The sequence below is a fragment of the Narcine bancroftii genome, chromosome 1 (genome assembly GCF_036971445.1).
Source record: "Narcine bancroftii isolate sNarBan1 chromosome 1, sNarBan1.hap1, whole genome shotgun sequence".
In the NCBI taxonomy this organism is placed as follows: domain Eukaryota; kingdom Metazoa; phylum Chordata; class Chondrichthyes; order Torpediniformes; family Narcinidae; genus Narcine; species Narcine bancroftii.
Genome location: NC_091469.1, coordinates 421,010,569 through 421,032,921, shown reverse-complemented (window position 1 = coordinate 421,032,921; position 22,353 = coordinate 421,010,569). Strand labels below are relative to the sequence as shown.

General features: G+C 39.0%; 1 protein-coding gene across 2 annotated transcripts in view; it reads right to left on the bottom strand.

Annotated features, from left to right (window-relative positions):
* The window catches only part of LOC138751599 (3-hydroxyisobutyrate dehydrogenase, mitochondrial-like), a 126,399-nt gene that overhangs the window by 59,226 nt on the left and 44,820 nt on the right, over nucleotides 1–22,353 (bottom strand). The gene's annotated exons all lie outside the window — the stretch shown is intronic.

Sequence of the window (22,353 nt, the reverse complement as noted above, 5' to 3'; positions counted from 1 at the left end):
TAGAAGAGCCTAGAAGGCAAGAAGGGTGATGAAAATGGGTGGGGGGGGGGAGGAGGTGGGGAAAAAGCGAGAACAGAAATGCCTCGGAAGAAGAGGCGTCTTGTCATATATGAAATTGGACAATTCTATGCTCATACCATTGGGCTGTGGACTGACCTGGTGGAATTGGAGGTGGTGTTCTTCTAGAAATGATGATGGATCTCAGTGTAGAAGGTCAGTGTGGGAATGGGACTTTGAAATGGTATATATCTGGGAGCTCAGATTGGCCACTGCAGACAGACTGTAGCTGCTCTGCAAACCAAAAGTTTTTTTGGTTTCACTGACATTGGGAAGGCCACGTCTGGAACACTGAATGCAATAAAGGTATCTGGAGAAGGTGCAAGTGAATCTCTGCTTCATGTGAAAGGGCTGTGGTAAGGAAGAAGGTGCAAGAGCAAATGTCGCAGCTGTAGGGGAGGGTATAAGAGGTCTGCCCATGGCCTCATGTACTGCCAAAACAAAGTCATTTGCAAATTGGTGGAACACCTCATATTCCATCTTGGCAGTTTCCAAGCAGACAGCATTTTTTTAACCCCCCCTCGCCAGTGTCTCTCTTTCCCTATTGCTCTGGCTCCCTTCCTCCAGCTCCTCATCCCTTTCCCTTCCTTCTCCTGTCAGAGATCTACCCTCTGCCCTCACTCCCATCACTTCTCGGCTTTGTTCTCAGCTAACTTCCTACTTGCATTCAACTATGTCTTCCTCCCTGTTAGTCAGTGCTTCTCCCCCTTCCTCCCTCCTGTCCTTTTTACTCAGGCACTATATTTTTTTTTAATTATACCTGACAAAGATTACTGGCCTGAAATGTTGCTTACCCTGTACTTCCTATGGACCTCCTCCAGTCACTTTACAATGAAACTCAGATTAGTGTATTTTGGGGTGGAACATGGTATTTTCTGAAGAATTCTCCCATTTACACTAATCCCATTTGCCCACATTAGTACTGTATTCTACTATGCCTTGTTTATTTAAGTACCTGTCTAAAAGCCTCTTAATTGTTATAATTGTATCTGATCCCACCACCTCCTCTATATTACTTTTTGGATATCGACCCTGGTGTAAAAAATCTCCCCTTCTGATCTTTAAAATTCTCTCCTCTCATCTTAAAATTATGCCCTCTTGTTTTGATACTCCTACTGTTGGAAAGAGATTTTGCTATCTACACTATACTATCTATGTCTCTCATATACCGCTACTAGATTTCAGATTTATGATCAGACTATATACATGACATCACATACAACTGAGATTCCTTTTTCCTTCAGGTGCAGCAGAATTACCACTAAATGGTAGTGAAAAAAATAAACTGTACACAGCATAAAATATGTAAACAAACTGCAATACAGAGAGCGCAAAAATAAAATCAATAAAGTGCACAACTAAGAGTTCTTAAATGAGCCTCTGATTGAGTTTGTCATTGAGAAGTCTGATTGTAGAGGGGTAGAAGCTGTTCCTGAACCTGGTGGTGTGAGTGTTGTGGCACTCGTACCTCTTTCCTGATGGTAGTAGTGAGAACAGAGCATGTGCTGGGTGTTGAGGATCTTTGATGATTGCTGCTGCTCTCCGACGGCAATATTCCCTGTAGATATTCTTGATGGTGGAGAGGGTGTTGCCTGAGGGCTATGTCAACTATCTTTTGCAGGACTTTATGCTTGCGTATTGGTGTCCCCATAACAGATTGTGATGCAGCCAGTCAGCACACTTTCCACCACACATTAGTAGAGGGTTTCTGGTTTCGTATCAAACCTCCGCAAACTCCTGAAGATGTAGAGACTCTGATGTGCTTTCTTCATGACGCCTTTAGTGTGTTCGGGTCAGGAAAGATCATCTGAGATAGTGGCTCCCAAGAACTTAAATTTGCTCACCGATCTCCATCCTGTATGCTGACTCACCCCTTTCCTTTATACAACACATTACCATGGTATTGTCAGCAAATTTGTAGATGGTGTTACCATCATACCGAGCCACACAGTCGTAGGTGTAAAGTAAGTAGAGCAGGGAGCTAAGAACACAGCCCTGTAGTGCCCTGGTACTGATGGAGATTGTGGAGGAGATGGACATTGATTGTGGTCTGGAGGTGAGGAAATCCATGATCCAATTACACAGTGGGGTGTTCAGTCCCAGTCTTGGAGTTTGCTGATCAGTTTTGAGGAGGATGATAGTGTTAAATGCCAAATTGTAGTTGATAAAGAGCATCCTGATGTATGCATCTTTGCTATTCATATGATCAGACCACCTCTCAAGCCCTTTCATTCCAAGGAAATGTATGTCTATTCAATTTCTTCCCTCAATTTAAAGTTCTTCAATCCAGGCAACATTCCAGTGAATCTTCTCCTCCCTCCCCCCCACCCCCACCTCCGATTCAAACATATCCATCCTCCATGTGGTAACCAGAATTGCAAAATTATGCAGTCTAACTTGTCTTCTATAAATCTGTATGATAACAAGTCGATTCTTATATTCTATGCCCCAAGCTGCAAAGGCAAAATGCACCACTGCTCTTAACAGGATTAAATTCCATTTGCCAATCTTCTGCACAACTTTCCATCAAATCGATCCCCTGATGCAGCCTCAGACAACCTTGTGTGCTGTCCACCTCAACCTTTTCCACAATCCACAACACCATTACAAAAAAAGCATGAATTTGGCATATTAAACAAACATGCCATTAATCAATAAAGCAGCCCTGTGCTCACCTTTTAATCTGGACACTTCTGGTCATGCACTCTAAACTGGCAGTTACTAGAACTTACCATTTTCAATGTGTTGGATAACCCAACTTTCACTGTACTTGCTTTTGTATATTACCTTCACTTTAGAAGAGACAGCAACATAATAATTCACAAAAGAAACTGAAATCAGAGGAACTAGAGGAATAATGGGAACCACAGAGGTATAAAAGAGGAATGAGCCAAAGTTGATTGAAAAGACACACAAGCAGGGAGGACAGCATGGAGTTTCTGCGAAAAATAAGGAAGGTGCAGGACAGATGAACGTATATTCCAAAAAATAATATTTTAATGGAAAAGTAACACAACTGTGGCTGACAAGAAAAGCCAAAGTAAACGCAAAAGAAAGGGCATACAAGGAAGCAAAAATGAGTGGGAACAGACAGGACATGGAAGCTTTTAAAAGTGAACAAAAGGCTACTAAGAAGGTCATTAGAAAAGAAAAATGAATGTTGAAGGGAAATAATATCAAAAAATGTATCAAAAGCTTTTTTAAAAGGATATTGAGTAAAACAAGAGGGAAGAGTAAATATAGGACTGATAGAAAATTCTATCCATCTGGAGAAATTATAAAGGGAGACAAGGAGATGGCAAAGGAATTGAATGAGTATTTTGCATCAGTCTTCACTGTGGAAGATATTAGTAGTACAGCTGATTTTTAAGGATATCTCAGAAGAAAGGTGAGTGCAGGCACGCTAACCAGAGAGAAGGTGCTTGGGAAGCTGAATTGTTTAAAGGTAGACAAGTCTCCTTGAATTGATGGAATGCACCTTCAGGTTTTTAAAGTAGCATAGATATAAAGGCATCTTCCAAGAATCAATAGATTCTGGCATGGTTACAGAGGACTGGAATATTGAAAAAGTCACACTGCTATTCAAAATGGGAGGCAGCAGAAAGGAAATTTTCGACCTGTTAACAGAGGTGATTGGTAATTTGCTGGAGTTGATGGTCAAGGATGAGGTTATGTAGTACCTGAATGTGCACTACAAGATAAGCCAAAGTCAGCATGGTTTCTTTATGGGATAATCTTGCCTGACAAACATACTATAATTTTTTGAGGAAACCACAAGTAGGCTAGACAAAGGAGATGCAGTGAATGTTGTATATTAGGATTTTCAGAAGGCCTTTGACTAGAATTCACACGAGGCTGCTTAACAAGAAGAGAATCCATGGAATTACAGTGAAAACTATTAGCTTTGGCTGATTGGCAAGAAGCACAGAGTGGGAATAAAGGGATAGTACTCTGCTTGGCTACTAGTTACCAGTGGTGTCCGACTCCCATCTTTCTCTTCACCTGTGTAATCCTGGTTTTGCCCTTCTGCTCTGGAGAGCACAGTACATTTTTGATATAAATTTGGATGTATTTCCCATCCAGACTGTTTGTTCCATTTCATTAATTTCAAGTAGGGTCAACCTTGGTCACCTTCTTTCTCTTAAGAATGATCTAAGCTGGAGAAACCAAAAATTGGTCACATTGGCCACTCTGTATTTATTTGTGTCTTAATTGTTCGAAGGACATAAGAGTTCCTTCCATGTAGCTGTCTTCAATGTATTTTATACCTTTATCATAGAATTATGATATTTTATTAAAAAGATGTTTACACAGTGGTGCATTTATTGATATCCCTACATTTTTTTCTAAAAATTCATTAATTTCTTACCACGTTCTGATCATATGTACTAGCATGGGATTATGTCTTTTTTTTCTAGCGATTTGACACTCCATTTATAGATAAAATCCCTTGCTTCCCCCTCCTCCATTGAGTATATTCCCATATGAATCCAAAGTGGGTGGGTGGGGGTTGCCTTCAATGAAGAAGGCTGTGAAAAATCTAGCCTGTGCAGCTAAGTAGTATTTTTTTTAAATCTGGAAGTCTAAGCCCCCTCAGCCTGTAGTCCTAAGTCAGTTTTTCCAGTATAATTCTTGGTACCTTATTATTCTAGAAGAACTGTCTAATATGATTGTTTATTAGTTTAAATAAGTTTTAAGGTAATAGAATAGGAAGTGATTGAAAAAGATACTGAACTTTCATTTTGATGCAATTAACCCTTCCCTCTGAAGTAATCGGTGAGTCTCTCCATTTCTGCAGGTTCCTTTCCATCTTTCCAAGAAAAGGAACATAATTTAGTTTTATAAGATGTAAGTTGTTGTCAGTTGTTATTCCAAGATATTTTATTCCATCCGTCTTTGTAATGGAAGATTCTAACCGTGTTGTTTTTACTTTTGCAGCCTTTGCTTCTGCAAGGCTGAGAACCTGCTTGTTTTTTAGAATCAGCAGACATAAGCTAAATTCCACCAAGGGGCCAGAGATGCTGTTATCTGACGAAAGGACATCTGTGTACCAAGAACATTTAATCGTCCTGCTTGTTTTGGTCACAGACTGTCAGAGGCCTAGCCTTGATGCAAAATAAACCATTGTATTCAAAGTGATAAGCTGAAAATTATGTTATTCGATAGAAGCCTAGCATGCTAGCTTGCTCGCTTTCTTGCTGTGCTGGGAATAGGTGCTTGGGTAAGTAGTTTTTGGGTAATATAAGTCATGATCCCACTGCTGAAGTTTGAGACTCTCCGAGAGGTGGCAACATCTCTCAGCAAGAAGAAGAACTTCTAGTGTCCAGCCAACGTCCCGGTCAGGGGAGGTGAAGAAGCTGCTACCGGCGCCCTGACAACCTACTACAAGTGTGCAGTCGTTGCCTCGCTTCGGCAGTTGGGTCCTGTCCAGGTGATGAAAGTATAGTTGGGAAGGGCTTGCATATTGTAGTTTGAAATCAGCTTTTGAATTTGTAATAAACATTTGTATAAACTGAACTGCTCTCGGTGTGTGTGTGTCTATTTTCTTTCAGTAGCTCAAACACTGTGACCAATCTAAAACGAACAAAGTGAGAGGTACAAGTTTACCCAAGACAGTCTTCCATTTAAATTTACTTCCTTTTTGGTATCTTTCATATTCAAAATTTGTTATTGGCATTATCTTACTTTTGTCCACATTTATTTTGTAACCTGATATTCTTCCATATTTTTCTAGTGTTCCTTGCAATTTTTCCAAAGATTTAACTGGGTCTGATAGATATAGTAGCAGGTGCAAGGACTTGCGCTAAGAAGAAAAAAAATGGAGGCACTTTTTTAAAAATCCAGAAGCTGCCAGCTCTGGGGGTGAAGCTATTGAAGAATTAATAGAGATAAAAGCTAAATCGGACTCGGAACAAGGATTCAGAGAAGTTGGTAAGGAAACTTTACAACTGGCTTCGGAGGTTAAAATGTATGGGCAATTTTCAACAGTCTTTGGAAGAATTACTGCAACAGACTCTTAAAGTTATATCTGATCAAGTGACAGAAATTAGGGATGTGACTGGCCAGATGCAGAGTACCTTAAAGCAAGTGGATAAGAAACTAGAAGTTATGAAAGAAAGAATAAAAGGAAATGACTTTGAAATACAGCAATTAAAAGATCAAGTACAAAATCTTCAGAGTCAAAAGTAATGAAGGAACAATTTAATCAGATGATGGATACTTTTGAAAACTACAGTAGAAGAAATAACATTAAAATTGTGGGACTGAGAGAAGGTGATGAAGATCCAGATTTGAAGAAATTTTCAAAAAGTTAGATATTACAAATATTGGGAATGGAAGAATTTAAAAGAGACATTGAAATCGAAAGAGCACACAGAGCTTTAAGACCAAAACCACAAGAAAGTCAAAACCATCATCCAATATTGTTCATTTTCCTTCGCTATGAGGTGAGAGAGAAAGTGTTCGAACTAGCAGAAAAACAAGCAAAGGCAAGACAAGCTTCAATGATCTACAATGAAAACAAGATTTTTTTCTATTGTGGAAAAAGGGTTATGCATTTGTTTTGAGATATCCTGCTATATTCCTTGATGATAAACATAAATTTTCTTCAGATCCCAATGAAGCCAAAGATTTTGCTGAATCTGCCTGCTAAGGTGGGAAGTAAGGGGTAAAGAGGTTCATTGATTGGTCTGATGGTAAAGCTGAAAGATTAATATGTTTATTTGACTTTTCTTAAAATTATAAGTGTAGGGAGTTAAGACAAGATTAATAGGTAGGCATCGAATCCATGCTGAAGATCAAACTGCGCTGGGTAGGTCACGTCTCCAGAATGGAGGACCATCGCCTTCCCACGATCGTGTTATATGGCAAGCTCTCCACTGGCCACCGAGACAGAGGTGCACCAAAGAAGAGGTACAAGCGCTGCCTAAAGAAATCTCTTGGTGCCTGCCACATTGACCATCGCCAGTCGCCTCAAACCGTGCATCTTGGCGCCTCACAGTTCGGCGGGCAGCAACCTCCTTTGAAGAAGACCGCAGAGCCCACCTCACTGACAAAAGACAAAGGAGGAAAAACCCAACACCCAACCCCAACCAACCAATTTTCCCTTGCAACCGCTGCAACCATGTCTGCCTGTCCCACATTGGACTTGTCAGCCACAAACGAGCCTGCAGCTGACGTGGACATTACCCCTCCATAAATCTTCGTCCGCGAAGCCAAGCCAAAGAAAGAAAGAATAGGTAGTTAAGTAAATGACAAGATACATGTCGAGGCTAGTTAGCACAAGGTTTGCGGGAGCAAGGGAATGTTTGCTGGCTGCCACTGAATCATGTGTGCGATTGTAGGTTTGGCTACTACTCCAATAAATAAGGGAGATGAAAAGGGTACTTTGATAAATGTGCACCTTTTTGGGGGTTTTCTATCTTTCCTCGATTCCAAGCTTTTCTATTTTCTACACATTTACTTGTAGAATAGACCCAATAAACTATATTGCTTTTATTATGTTAGAGGGGGATTTGGAGGGTGAAGGCTGAAGGGGATTAATTTGATTAAAAATGATTGGGAAGATTAACTTTATGAGTTTTAATGTTAATGGGATACAAAATCAAATAAAACATTTAAAAAATTGGTATTTATGAAAAAGAAGAATATAGATATAGCTTTTTTATAAGAAACATTTAGTGGAGAAGGAATTAGATAAATTACAAAGAAATTGGGTAAGTACAGTAGTGGCAGCTTCATTCAATTCAAAGGCTTGAGGAATTGCAATATTGATAAATAAAAATCTACCAATAAAAATTTTAAATGTAGGAAGGTATGTTTTGGTAGAATGTCAAATATACTCAGAAAATTGGACCTTGTTGAATCTATATGTTCCAAATGTAGAAGATAATAAATATATGCAAGATGTTTTTATGAAACTGTCAAATGTCATTGGTAAGATTTTGATGGGAGGAGATTTTAATTTGACATTAAATTCAAAAATGGACAGATCGGGAAAATACACTGGAGATAGTAAAGTGTCTAAAGAAGTAAAAGAATTAATGGTAGATATGAGAATGATAGATTTTTGAAGAAAAATGCTTACGAATGATACTGATTATTCATTTTATTCCTTTCACCATAAGACATATTCACAAATTGACATGTTTTTATTGACAGTTCAAATGCAACAAGTGGAATATCTGGCAGTTACTATCTCGGACCATTCTCCTTTATTACTGTATGTGAAGAAGAAAAAGTTAGTAGAAATAGGTGGAGATTAAATAAAGTATTTTTGAAAAGGAAAGATTTTTGTGATTTTGTAAGAAAACAAATTAAGTTTTATATGGAAAATAATAAAGATTCAGTAAAGAATAAATTTGTTATATGAGATATTTTAAAGACATATTTAAGAGGACAAATAATTAGTTATATGGTACAATAAAAAAAGGATTATTTAAAAGAAGTAGATCAATTAGAAAAAGAAATAACTAATTATGAGAAAACAATACAAATTAGTCCAAATGAGGAAAAGAGAAAATTAATGGAAACAAAAAATGTCAAGTGAATATTATATAAGCAGAATTGAGAGAGATAAACCAAAATATTATGAACTGGAAGAAAGAGCTCATAGGGTGTTAGCATGGCAGTTAAAGAAAGAACAGACATCTCGGAGTACAATAGCAATGAAAGACAAAAATGGTCAGATGGTTTATGTCGAAGGAAAAAAATGAAAATTTTAGAGAGTTTTATGAGAAATTATAAATCTGAGTTAAAACAAGATGAAATTAAAATTGAACAATATTTGCAACAAATTCAATTACCAAATTTGTGTGAAGAGGAGTTGAAATAATTATCTAATTCCTTTGCAGAAGATGAGATACATGATGTTTTGAAAACATTGCAAAATAATAAAGCACCAGGAGAAAATGGTTCCCCAGTGAACTTTTATAAAGAAATTAAGGAATTGTTGGTGCCAATTTTTAAAGGGATATTAGACCAAATGAGAGAAATAATTGATGTACCAGAGTCTTTTAAGATGGCATTGATAATGGTAATACCAAAAAAAGGGAAAAATCCACTACAAGCAGCTTCATCCAAATTGTGGGTCAATCATTTGGTTAAGATACTTCCAAAATTAATCAATATGGACCAGATGGGGTTTATTACAAAAAGAAAGACGGCTGATAGTATAGTGAGATTTTTAAGTTTGATAAATGTAGATCAAAAAAGGAAAGTTCCAGCAGTAGCAGTTACTTTAGATGCAGAAAAAGCATTTGATAGATTAGAATGGAACTTTTTATTTAAGGTGTTAGGCAAGGTTGGATTTCTTGAGATATTTATAAAAGGAATAAAAGCATTGTATAATGAACCAAAGGTGAAAGTAGTAGTAAATGGTCAAATGACGAGCTGGATTAAAGTAGAAAGGTCTTCTAGGCACATTCAACATTTCTATTTGCATTGACAATAGAACCATTGGCTGAAATAATTTGAAGAGATGAGGAAATTACTGGTTTTGAGATAGGATATAAAGTTCATAAAATTAGTCTTTTTGCAGATGATGTTATAGTATATTTAACTAAACCAGAAATCTCATTGAACAGATAAAATGAAAGATTAATAGAATATGGATTAGTATTAGGATTCAAGGTTAATGTGGATAAAAGTGAAATGATGCTGATAGTTAATGCAAATTATACACAATGTAAAAAATTAGCAAAATTGAAATGGCAAAATAATGTGGTTAAATATTTGTGGATAATAGTAAGTAAACAATTGAATAATTTGTATAAATTGCATTATTTACCACTTTTAAAAAGAATAGAGGAAGATTTAAAAAGATGGAAGGAATTACCAATAACGTTAATAGGATGTGTGAATTGTGTTAAAATGAATATTTTTCCTAGAATTCAATACTTATTTCAAACATTACCAATTCAGGTGCCCGAAATGTTTTTTTTTTTACATGACTATTATAGAGTTTTTATGGAAAGGAAAATCAGCAAGGATGAGTATGGAAAAGTTAACATGGAAAAAAGATCAAGGAGGTTTGATATTACCAAATTTTAAAAATCATTATAAGGCAGCTCAATTGGGTTTTCGTCTTCTTGATATCAAAGAGGGGAGTAAGTACCTTGGGTAGATATTTTGTTGAATAATATAGGTGAAGAAAGTCCAAAGCAAATACTGTAGAAATGGAACTATGACATTTTTAAAGGTAGAAAATAAATACCAATTTTAAAACATTTGTTTTGAATTTGGAATAGGATACATGTAGAAAGAGGTACAAGAAATGATCAGTTGGCTCATTTGACTTTGACAAAATCAACTTCCTCAATTTACAATGAATAATTCTTTATTTGACATTTGGTATGAAAAAGGTATACAGAAAATTTGAGATTGTTTTAGAGGTTCAATTTTCATGACATTTAATTAATTAAAGGATAAATATGGGATATCGCAAAAATGCAATATTTATATATTATCAATTATGATCATATTTGAAGAAGAAAATAGGAACAGATTTGAGACTTCCAGAGCATAGTCAATTTGAATATGTTATAACAAATACTTTTATTATTCTAAGGGTTAGGACCACTATGTATAATAAATTACAAGAAACAAAGGAGAAAAAAAGATGTATAAAACTAAACTGAAATGGGAGGACTTAAATATACAAATTCAAGAAGAAATATAGATGAAATTATGTAGAGACAGTGTAACTAATACAATTAATGTTAGATATCAAATGGTTCAATATAATTTTTTACATCAAATATACACCATATAAGTTGAATAAATTTAACCCAAATCTTTCTATTCAATGTTTTAGATGTAAAAAAAAAAGAGGTTGGTAATTTTTTGCGTTCAGTATGGTTGTGTGAAAAGATAAAAAGATTTTTGGGAAGAATTATGTGCTGTGTTAGAGAAGATATTAAAAGTAAAGGTTAAATTAGATCCAATAATCTTTTTGTTGAGTAATATACATGATAAAGATATTAAGTTGGGATTAGACAAATATAAAAAGTTTTTTTTTAGTTTCGCAACGGCAGTAGCTAGAAAGTGTGTAGCTAAATCATTGAAAATGGAAAGTAATGTAAAAATAGAAGAATGGTTTACTGAAATAAAACATTGTCTCCCATTAGAAAAAAATTACTTATGAGATGATTATGACAAATTTTGTCAAATATGGGAGCCATACATGAGATTTATGGATATCCAGACCTTCTAATCCAACTCCCCCCCATGAAAATATGGTATTTTCATCAATAAATATATTATGGTATTATGTATTATGGTACAGTCCGGGCACAGGGAGAGCAGCAGCGGCCCCGGCCCCGGTCCGGGCGAAGGGTAGACGGCGGCGGCCTCGATCCGGGCAGGAGCAAGGGGGAGGCGGCGGCCCCGGCCTCGGTCGAGTGGGGCAGGCGGAGGCCCCGATCCGGGCAGAGAGTGGGAGGCGGCGGCCCCAGTCCAGGCACAGGGTGAGCTGCGGCGGCCTCGGCCCCGGTCCGGGCAGTATGGACCGACCTAGGAGGGGAGGCAGGCCCCTCCAGCCCGGGTAAGAAACCTGCATAGGAGAAGGCCATTCCGATATAAAACCTACGACCCGAGGACCTCGCTGCCACGTCCCAGCTTGCTTGGCCATGGCACACGAACCATGGGTGTAAAGGGTGGGGCCAGTACTGCGCGCACTGCACTCCACCTAAAAGCTCCTTTGCGCAGGCCCGAGGACAGGTCCACGTCCTCCCCCTCCACGTCCTCCCCCTCCACGTCCTCCCCCTCCACGTCCTCCCCCTCCATGTCCTCCCCCTCAAAAGATGCTCACAAACTCAAGCTAGCATGCTGGAACATCAGAACCATGCTAGACAAGGCTGACAGCCACCGACATGAACGTCAGTCTGCCCTCATTGCACATGAACTCCTCAGACTTGACATCGACATAGCCGCTCTCAGTGAAGTCCGCCTGGCAGATGTAGGCAGCCTCCAAGAACGCGGCGCGGGCTACGCACTCTACTGGTCTGGCAAGCCTTCGGATGAACGACGCCTATCTGGTGTAGGCTTCATGGTCAAGAGCTTCATTGCCTCCAAACTCGAAAACCTTCCGACAGGCCTCTCGGACTGAATCATGTCCATGCGACTTCCCCTTCAAAACAAGCGTCACATCACCCTCATCAGTGTCTATGCTCCAACCCTCCAGGCGGAACCAGCAGAAAAGGACAAGTTCTACACCGACCTGCGCAACCTCATCCAACGCACCCCTACAGCCGACAAGGTTGTTATCCTGGGCGACTTCAACGCTCGTGTCGGCAAAGACTCAGAAACCTGGCCAGGAATCCTGGGCAAGCATGGCGTCGGCAAGTGCAACGACAATGGGCGCCTCCTGTTGGAGCTCTGCGCAGAACAGCGGCTTGTCATTACAAACACCCTTTTTCAGCAGAGGGACAGCCTTAAGACCACCTGGATGCATCCCCGATCCAAACACTGGCACCTCCTGGACTACATCCTGGTGCGAGAAAGTGACAAACGAGATGTGCTCCACACCAGGGTCATGCCTAGCGCGGAATGCCACATTGACCACCGGCTGGTTCGCTGCAAGCTCAACCTTCACTTCAAGCCAAAGCCCAGGAACAATAAAGTCCCCAGAAAGAGGTTCAATGTTGGAAACCTGCAGTCAGACGAAGCAAGAGGAAACTTCCAGGCAAACCTCAAAGCAAAGCTCGATGATGCAACCCGCCTCACGGACCCGTCCCCTGAAACCCTCTGGGATCAGTTGAAGACTACCATACTGCAATCCACTGAAGAGGTACTGGGCTTCTCCTCCAGGAAAAACAAGGACTGGTTTGACGAAAACAGCCAGGAAATCCAGGAGCTGCTGGCAAAGAAGCGAGCTGCCCACCAGGCTCACCTTACAAAGCCGTCCTGTCCAGAGAAGAAACAAGCCTTCCGTCGCGCATGCAGCCATCTTCAGCGCAAACTCCGGGAGATCCAAAATGAGTGGTGGACTGGCCTCGCCAAACGAACCCAGCTCAGCGCGGACATTGGCGATTTCAGGGGTTTCTACGAGGCTCTAAAGGCTGTGTATGGCCCCTCACCCCAAGTCCAAAGCCCGCTGCGCAGCTCAGACGGCAAAGTCCTCCTCAGCGACAAGATCTCCATCCTCAACCGATGGTCAGAACACTTCCAATCTCTTTTCAGTGCCAACCGCTCAGTCCAAGATTCCACCCTGCTCCAGCTCCCTCAACAGCCCCTAAGGCTAGAGCTGGATGAGGTTCCCACCCTGGATGAGACATATAAGGCAATCGAACAACTGAAAAGTGGCAAAGCAGCAGGTATGGATGGAATCCCCCCAGAAGTCTGGAAGGCTGGCGGCAAAACTCTGCATGCCAAACTGCATGAGTTTTTCAAGCTTTGTTGGGACCAAGGTAAACTGCCTCAGGATCTTCGTGATGCCACCATCATCACCCTGTACAAAAACAAAGGCGAGAAATCAGACTGCTCAAACTACAGGGGAATCACGTTACTCTCCATTGCAGGCAAAATCTTCGCTAGGATTCTACTAAATAGAATAATACCTAGTGTCGCCGAGAATATTCTCCCAGAATCACAGTGCGGCTTTCGCGCAAACAGAGGAACTACTGACATGGTCTTTGCCCTCAGACAGCTCCAAGAAAAGTGCAGAGAACAAAAAAAGGACTCTACATCACCTTTGTTGACCTCACCAAAGCCTTCAACACCGTGAGCAGGAAAGGGCTTTGGCAAATACTAGAGCGCATCGGATGTCCCCCAAAGTTCCTCAACATGATTATCCAACTGCACGAACACCAACAAGGTCGGGTCAGATACAGCAATGAGCTCTCTGAACCCTTCTCCATTAACAATGGCGTGAAGCAAGGCTGTGTTCTCGCACCAACCCTCTTTTCAATCTTCTTCAGCATGATGCTGAACCAAGCCATGAAGGACCCCAACAATGAAGACGCTGTTTACATCCGGTACCGCACGGATGGCAGTCTCTTCAATCTGAGGCGCCTGCAAGCTCACACCAAGACACAAGAGAAACTTGTCCGTGAACTACTCTTTGCAGACGATGCCGCTTTAGTTGCCCATTCAGAGCCAGCTCTTCAGCGCTTGACGTCCTGCTTTGCGGAAACTGCCAAAATGTTTGGCCTGGAAGTCAGCCTGAAGAAAACTGAGGTCCTCCATCAGCCAGCTCCCCACCATGATTACCAGCCCCCCCACATCTCCATCGGGCACACAAAACTCAAAACGGTCAACCAGTTTACCTATCTCGGCTGCACCATTTCATCAGATGCAAGGATCGACAATGAGATAGACAACAGACTCGCCAAGGCAAATAGCGCTTTTGGAAGACTACACAAAAGAGTCTGGAAAAACAACCAACTGAAAAACCTCACAAAGATAAGCGTTATCAGAGCCGTTGTCATACCCACACTCTTGTTCGGCTCCGAATCATGGGTCCTCTACCGGCACCACCTACGGCTCCTAGAACGCTTCCACCAGCGTTGTCTCCGCTCCATCCTCAACATCCATTGGAGCGCTTACATCCCTAACGTCGAAGTACTCGAGATGGCAGAGGTCGACAGCATCGAGTCCACGCTGCTGAAGATCCAGCTGCGCTGGATGGGTCACGTCTCCAGAATGGAGGACCATCGCCTTCCCAAGATCGTGTTATATGGCGAGCTCTCCACTGGCCACCGTGACAGAGGTGCACCAAAGAAAAGGTACAAGGACTGCCTAAAGAAATCTCTTGGTGCCTGCCACATTGACCACCGCCAGTGGGCTGATAACGCCTCAAACCGTGCATCTTGGCGCCTCACAGTTTGGCGGGCAGCAACCTCCTTTGAAGAAGACCGCAGAGCCCACCTCACTGACAAAAGGCAAAGGAGGAAAAACCCAACACCCAACCCCAACCAACCAATTTTCCCCTGCAACCGCTGCAATCGTGTCTGCCTGTCCCGCATCGGACTTGTCAGCCACAAACGAGCCTGCAGCTGACGTGGACTTTTTACCCTCTCCATAAATCTTCGTCCGCGAAGCCAAGCCAAAGAAAATATTATGGTATTATAAATGTAATTATAAACTATGAATAGGTTCCTTCTTTCCTTTTTTATCATTTTCTATCTGGAGGGGTTAGGGAAGGTGGGAGGTAGGGAGAAAAATTATTTAGTATCTATTGTGTAATGATATTGCAAGCTAATTTGAAATGTATATAAGATATTAATAAATAAAATTTTCAAAAAAAAACAGGGGCATTAAACTGTCTGTAAAACTCAGGTGGGAATCCATCCTCCCCCAGTGATTTATTATCCTATTGGGAACCTAGCGTCTTTTCAATTTCTTCCCTTGCAAAGGGAGTGTCTAGTTCTATCCTTTCTCTCTCTTCTAGTTTTGGAAGTTTAACATTCAACAAAAAAAATCTTCCAATTTATTCTCATCTCCTACTAATTCTGATATTTATAATTTTGTGTAATATATGTCATTAATTTCCTTTTGTTTATATGCTAGAGTGTCTGTCTCTGTTTTTATAGCATTTATCATTCTTGATGACCTTACTGCTTTTATCTGCCGAGATAAAACTTTGTGTGCACATTCACTTAACTCATAGTTTAGTTTTTAAAATAGCTTTTTCGGTTCTATATGTTTGTATTATTTTATATCTTAGCTTTTTATTCTCCAGTAATCTGTATTCTTTTTGTAATCCTGTTTTTTGACTTTTTTTTTCTAATTTAGGAGAATAGGCAAAGAAGTGGTAAATGGAATACAATGTTGGAAAGTGAACGGTTGCACTTTGGTAGAAAGAATAAAAGGTTAGATGATTATTTGGCTGGGGAGAAAATTCAAAATTTGGAGGTGCAAAAGGACTTTGGAGTTTTTGTGCAGGATACCTGAAAGGTTAACTTCCAGGTTTAGTTGGTTGTGAAGAAGGCAAATGCAATGTTGGCGTTCACATCTAGAGGAATAGGATACCAGAGCTGGAATGTTGTGAATAAGCTTTATAAGGCGCTGATGAGGTTTCACTTGGAGTAGGTGTTAGTTCTGGGCTTCTTATTTAAGAAAGGATCTGTTGGAGTAATTAGAGACAGTTCAGAGAGATTCACAGGAATGATTCCTGGTATGAAGGGATTAGCATACAAGAAACATTTGATGATTTTTGGACAGTACTCCTTGGAGTTCAGAAGAATTGGGGGGCTGGAGAGCCTCATAGAAACATTTCAAATGTTGAAAGGCCTGAATAGAGAAAACACGGCTAATTTCTATCCTATGGTACAAGAGGGCACTACTTCAGGTTTGAAGGAACCCCACTTAAAACAGAGATGTGAAAGAATTTCTTTAGTCAATGAGTGATGATCTTCTTGAATTTGCTATCACAGGCGGCTAGGGAGGCCAAGTTGTCGAGTGTATTTAAGGCAGGGAATGATAGGTATTTGAATATTCAGGGTATCAAAGGCGATGGGAAGGCAGGGGAGTGGGGCTGAGTGGGAGAATGGATCTGCTCATGATGGAATAGCGGAGCAGACTCAATGGACTGAACAGCCCACTACTGGTTCTATATCGTATAGTCTAAAGGTCACACAGCATCCATCGAACGCAAAACGCAACTCCAAAATGAACAAGTCATTAATTGTTCATATGTCTGTGGAATGTGGCAACTTAGTTGCTTGTTGTGCTTGCAAAATGGTAATTCTACTTAAAAGCAACTTTTAGGGTGACACTCCACTAAAGTGACCTAAGCACTAAAAATAAATCACTACAATTTTGTTTCAGTGTTTGTTGGGTCCATTTCAAGATTAAGCATCTTGTGTTCACAGAGTAAGCTTTGAACACCACAGATCTAATGACCCAATGGAAACAATATTCTCACTTTACTGTTTCTTTTCATTCTACAGAGATCTGTCTCCAATGTAAATTTAATATTTTTTTACACAATTGTTCTTTCATACAAATAGTATTTTATACATCAAATGAATTCTCTTTTGAACAAAGACTTTTCTTGATTTGGCATAAGGCAAGATACAGATGGATAGGGACAAATGAGGAAGACTGAATTGAGGATACTCTTGCTCCCTTGATATTTCCCAAAACCAAGCATGCTGGTGACTCGATGATGGTAACAAAGGAACTGAATGGAGGATATGGAAAATCATTGTGATGTATTTATATCAAAGTCAAAATTTTGTTATTTTCTACAGGTAACCAGCCTGTAAACTACAGAAATAACAGTGATGGAAAAAGCATTTTTGTACACCACCACTTTCTAGCTACTGCTGTTGCAAAACTAAAAAAAAACTTTTTATATTTGTCTAACCCCAACTTAATATCTTTATCATGTATATTACCCAACAAAAAGATTATTGGATCTAATTTAACCTTTACTTTTAATATCTTCTCTAACACAGCACACAATTCTTCCCAAAAATCTTTTTATCTTTCCACACAACCATACTGAACGCAAAAAATTACCAACCTCTTTATTTACATCTAAAACATTGAATAGAAAGGTTTGGGTTAACTTTATTCAACTTATATGATGTAAAAAATTATTTTGAACCATTAATTGTATTAGTTACACTGTCTCTACATAATTTCATCTATATTTCTTCTTGAATTTGTATATTTAAGTCCTGCTCCCATTTCAGTTTAGTTTTATACATCTTTTTTTCTTTATACACTTTTAAGTGTCAAACAAAATGTGACATTGTGTCTCAAGGAAATATTATGGAATATGGAGTCGATTTTACAGAGATGAGGATACAAGTGTCAGCGGTTGGAAAATTAAATCTGGTGAGGATTAGGAGGCCAGTAGTTCTTTTCCAGAAATGAACTATTTTTTATCATTTTGGTTTCATCTCCTTTGGCTGTGAATCTTGAAGAATCTATTAGTATCAGGACTCTATTATTTTCAAATAGGTAATTTTGGAAACAATACTGACAAGAAATAAAAAAGTCCTAAATACACAGGAATTAATACAGAAAATCATTGAGAATAATACTTTTGAAATGCACAAGCGTAGAAGTTAAACCTTGATCATTTTCATTTTCACACCATGTAGAGGCAGTACGGTTCGCATCGTGGTTAGTGCAAGCTATTACAGCGCCAGCAACCTGAGTTATTATCCAGTGCTGTCTGTAAGGAGTTTATACATTCCTGCCGTGTCTGAGTGGGTTTCCTCCAGGTGCTCCAGTTTTAACCCACCATTCAAAAATGTATAGGGGTTGCAGGTTAAGAGGGGTATTTGGGCAGCACAGACTCATGGGCCATTACTGTGCTGTTTGTCTAATTTTTTTAAATGCAAAAATTTAGTGAAGCTTGTTTCTGAAATTCAATCTCATGCATTCTAATCCTGAATTGTTTACATAAAAATATCACTCAAAAGATTGAAATAGTGACAAGTGTAATTTCTTTGTTGCTTTTTGATTTCACTGTTAGAAGTAACTGAAAATATTCATGATTATTGAGGGTGGCCTCCACTATTTTAGCTGCAAGATAGTCAAGAGCTGGCAGCTGCTCGAATTGTGGATGGTTCATTATTTGTTCATAATGACACTCAAAAACCAGTCAAAGTCAAGCCAGAACAACTGGCAGTGGGATTTTTAATTAGCCAGGATTTGAATTCTGATAACTATTAGAACGGTATGCTGATAGCAGTGAAGAGCTACGTAACAGAAACTCAAAGTTACAAAAATCATGGAAAGGCCAACTGCTTTTTTTCCCCCCTGACTAAATAGACAGAATCAAGAGGGGAAGAAAAGTTAATTATTATCCATAATCAGCAATTATGATTTGGCAAAGATCTTTCTTTAATGAACTGCTCTAATGATGAAAAACCAACATCAACTGAAATATAATAGCACATTAGCATAACTGTGTATGCAAAATACATAGATGCACTGCCACAACCTACTTGTCGTTGAATGATTAAGCATGAATTTATAATTAGAAAAATCCACAGTGTAATTTATTGTCCTCTCAGATGTTTCTGGTTCATTAACAGGCTACAACTGAACAATGACCTCTTGTGGGCTACAATTTCTAATTCTTCTGCTTCCTTCTTAACTAAGAATATATTTGATAAAATACACTGCTGGGTTAAAATTGAGATTTAAAATTTATAATATGAAATTTCAATGTTAATATTTCAATCTAAATTGTACTGATAATCCATCCAACAGCAATAAGATTAACCTAAATACTCCTATTTCTGTATTGGAGTGAGTGATTAATTGCAAAAAAAAACTATATTCCAAAAAAAGCTTGTTCTTTTTGTGTCAAAAATATTTTAACATAAAATGTTACATTTGTCACTGTGTGCCATAAATAGAAAATCAATACACTTAATATCTCCCAAGTTTTTCAACTGTGCCACTTTAATGTCAAAACTAGTTTGTTCTTTATTGTATTTAGTACTACTTGTCTGATGTGACTAGGCAGTAATTGTAATCACCATAATTTGTGGATTATCCATACCTTTATGTAGCCCATGATCCTAACATATAACAGTTTGATATTTTATGTGGCTTAAGGATCATTCAGAAAACTGAACATTATTTGAAAAATTACATCTGATTGCAAATCCAACATAGTAATTAGCTAAGTCTCAAGGCAAAGTAGATTTCTTTGAACAGAAATGCTACATGGCAGTCATAGTCTATATTCATCCAATAAACTGGTCAAGAATATTTCAAGCATTTCAAATGCGTACTCATAGAAAAGCAAAACCATCTCAACAATAGTAGGAACTGAGCATTACAGATAGTCACTCTACATGGTTACCTACAGATAATCTCTTCACCTCAGTCAAAGCATATTTAAGTACTGGCTGGCAAAATATCTGAAACTCTACTTTGACTAAAAACATTTTCATAATTTAAGGTTCATTGATATTTAAAAAAAAATATAAGTTTTAAATCATGGAAAATCTTGCTGATTAATGGTAAATTTAAACTTGGCTACAAATTAACGGTACAACTGCCTAACCTTTTATCCGGGATTCCAAACACTGGCAACCTCCAAAAACTGGGAAGTTTTTCGGTTATGAAAACGCCTGATCCCCTCGCTCCTAGCGCCCGCCATCCGTTCCCCCTCCACCATCTGTCAATTGCCCCCCATCAGTCACACCCACCATCCCCGGCTGTGCATCGGTTTCCTCTGCTGGTTTCCCCATCCCCCCCCAGCCATCCGTCACCTTCCCTAACTCCCAACCTGGCAGCAGGGGTGCCAGCGGCTGAGTGGTTATAGCTGTATGGGAGGTTATGGGTAAGGAAGACGGTCATTGCTCCTGCATTGAGCCAGCTGCCACCCGCCACCGCCATGAGTGAACTTTGGGCTCAGGGTTGACAGTCATCTTTCCACCAAAGATGAGAAAGGACGCCCATGGGGACACAGAGGGACAGCATGGATGTGGTTCTGTGCCAGTTTTATTTTGAAGTTTTACTTAAAATTTTTTTAAAACATGCTAGTGATATTATGGTATTTTATGGTCTTAATTTATCTAAATTCATTTAACACCCTGTGTCCCCTGTTTTGTGCTATTTTGCAACATCATATTTGCTTAAAGGGACTGCCATTTTAAAATTATCCAAAATCCGGAAGATTCTGAACAGCGGCAGGTATCCGGTCCTGATGATCCCAGATAAAATGTCAGGCATCTGTACAGTAATTTGCTCAGTTAAATAATGTTAATTAAAATTATAATATCCCAAATGATCAGAAAAACTGGTCTTAAATATTCAAAGATGGTTGTAATAAGCAAAATGTGGTTTTTATTACATTGGAAAATGAAGAGTGCGATTGGCGATGGAGGATCCAATTGAAGGACAGAAGGAAACTTTTTTTAATAAAAAAAATCATAATCTTACATAAGCAAACTACACTTTAGTTAAACCAAATCTGAAGTGAAACCCGATAATGTTGCTTGATCTGCTGAGCATTTCTTGTATTTTGTTTTTGTTCCAGCTCACTGATTTTCCCTCCCCACCCAGGTAAAGAAAATATGTTGTGCTTAACTACATTTGCCAACAATGGCCTTCAGATTCACAGCAAAGCCATAACAAAACCTTACTGCACTATTATCTATGGGATCTAAGATGTCCTCTCAATGTCTTCTGAAATGGCCTTGCAAGACATCAGTCATGGTCATCAGGAACATACAATTAAATGGTAAATGAAAACAGGATTTGCCACTGCTGCAGACATCTCATGAACAATATTCATTTCCCTTTTATTTAGTATTTTTACAAAATGAACTTGGATCTTTATTTTTATATTCTTTATTTGGTCAAGTAACTGCTATATCAGTTCTATTTTGTTTAGTCGTAAACTTGTCAAAAAGGATTAACCAGGTTCTTCTGGTTTCATTCAGAAACACATTGTACCCAGTATCAAACTGAAGTCATTTCCAGACTTGCTCATCTGCACCAGTCTGCAACTTAGTGAAAGACTGAGGGTCATATCTGTCACTTAATTCCCAAACCAAATCACCAAGTGGGCCCAGACTTGATAGGATACAAAACCCCACTGATTTCAATGGAGGTTTCCAGGCCTGCATAAAAGTTGTTAAAATGCAAAATAATTAGTTTCCAAATATATGTTTAAATAAATTTAAAATCCTCTTTTATCGATAACTTCACCTTTAAATTACAAACTGTTAAGTTCACTGATAACTGCTTGGAGAGAAAGCTCCATGCCAAGAACCTGTATCTGTTAAATATAATCTGCTATTGGAACTCAGTGGGTCACCCAGCAGAAGTGGGAGAAAAAGGATGGTCAACGTTTCAGGTCAGACCATTCAACCCAAAACATCAACCATTTTTTTACTCCAACCAGTGCTGCTCAACCTGCTGAGTTCCTCCAGCAGATTATTTTCTGCTCCAGATTCCAGCAGCTGTAGTCTCTCGCGTGTCTCTAAGAGTTAAAGTTTAGTAATTATTGGGATATTAGTACCATACCCAGGACTGTGGCGTATCAGTGAAATAGATTCTCCCAGATAACCATGAGTCTACGAGGACAGTTGACTGATATTTCAGGAGTTGGAGATATCAAGATCCATCTCATATTTCCAGCAGAATATGATCAAGAGATCATTGATATAGGATAATTTTAAGAATAAAGAACCAAGTTGAAGGAAGAAAGGATTCAAATTTAAGACTCAATCAAAAACTGAGTAATTTTACTTTTTAAATTCAGTCATTCAGTAGAAAATTTGGTTTCTGGCATGTTGCAGTTTTAGATGTAACCCCATACAAGAAATGTTACTTTTATTTAAATTACAACATTTGACTTGAATCACAAATTGC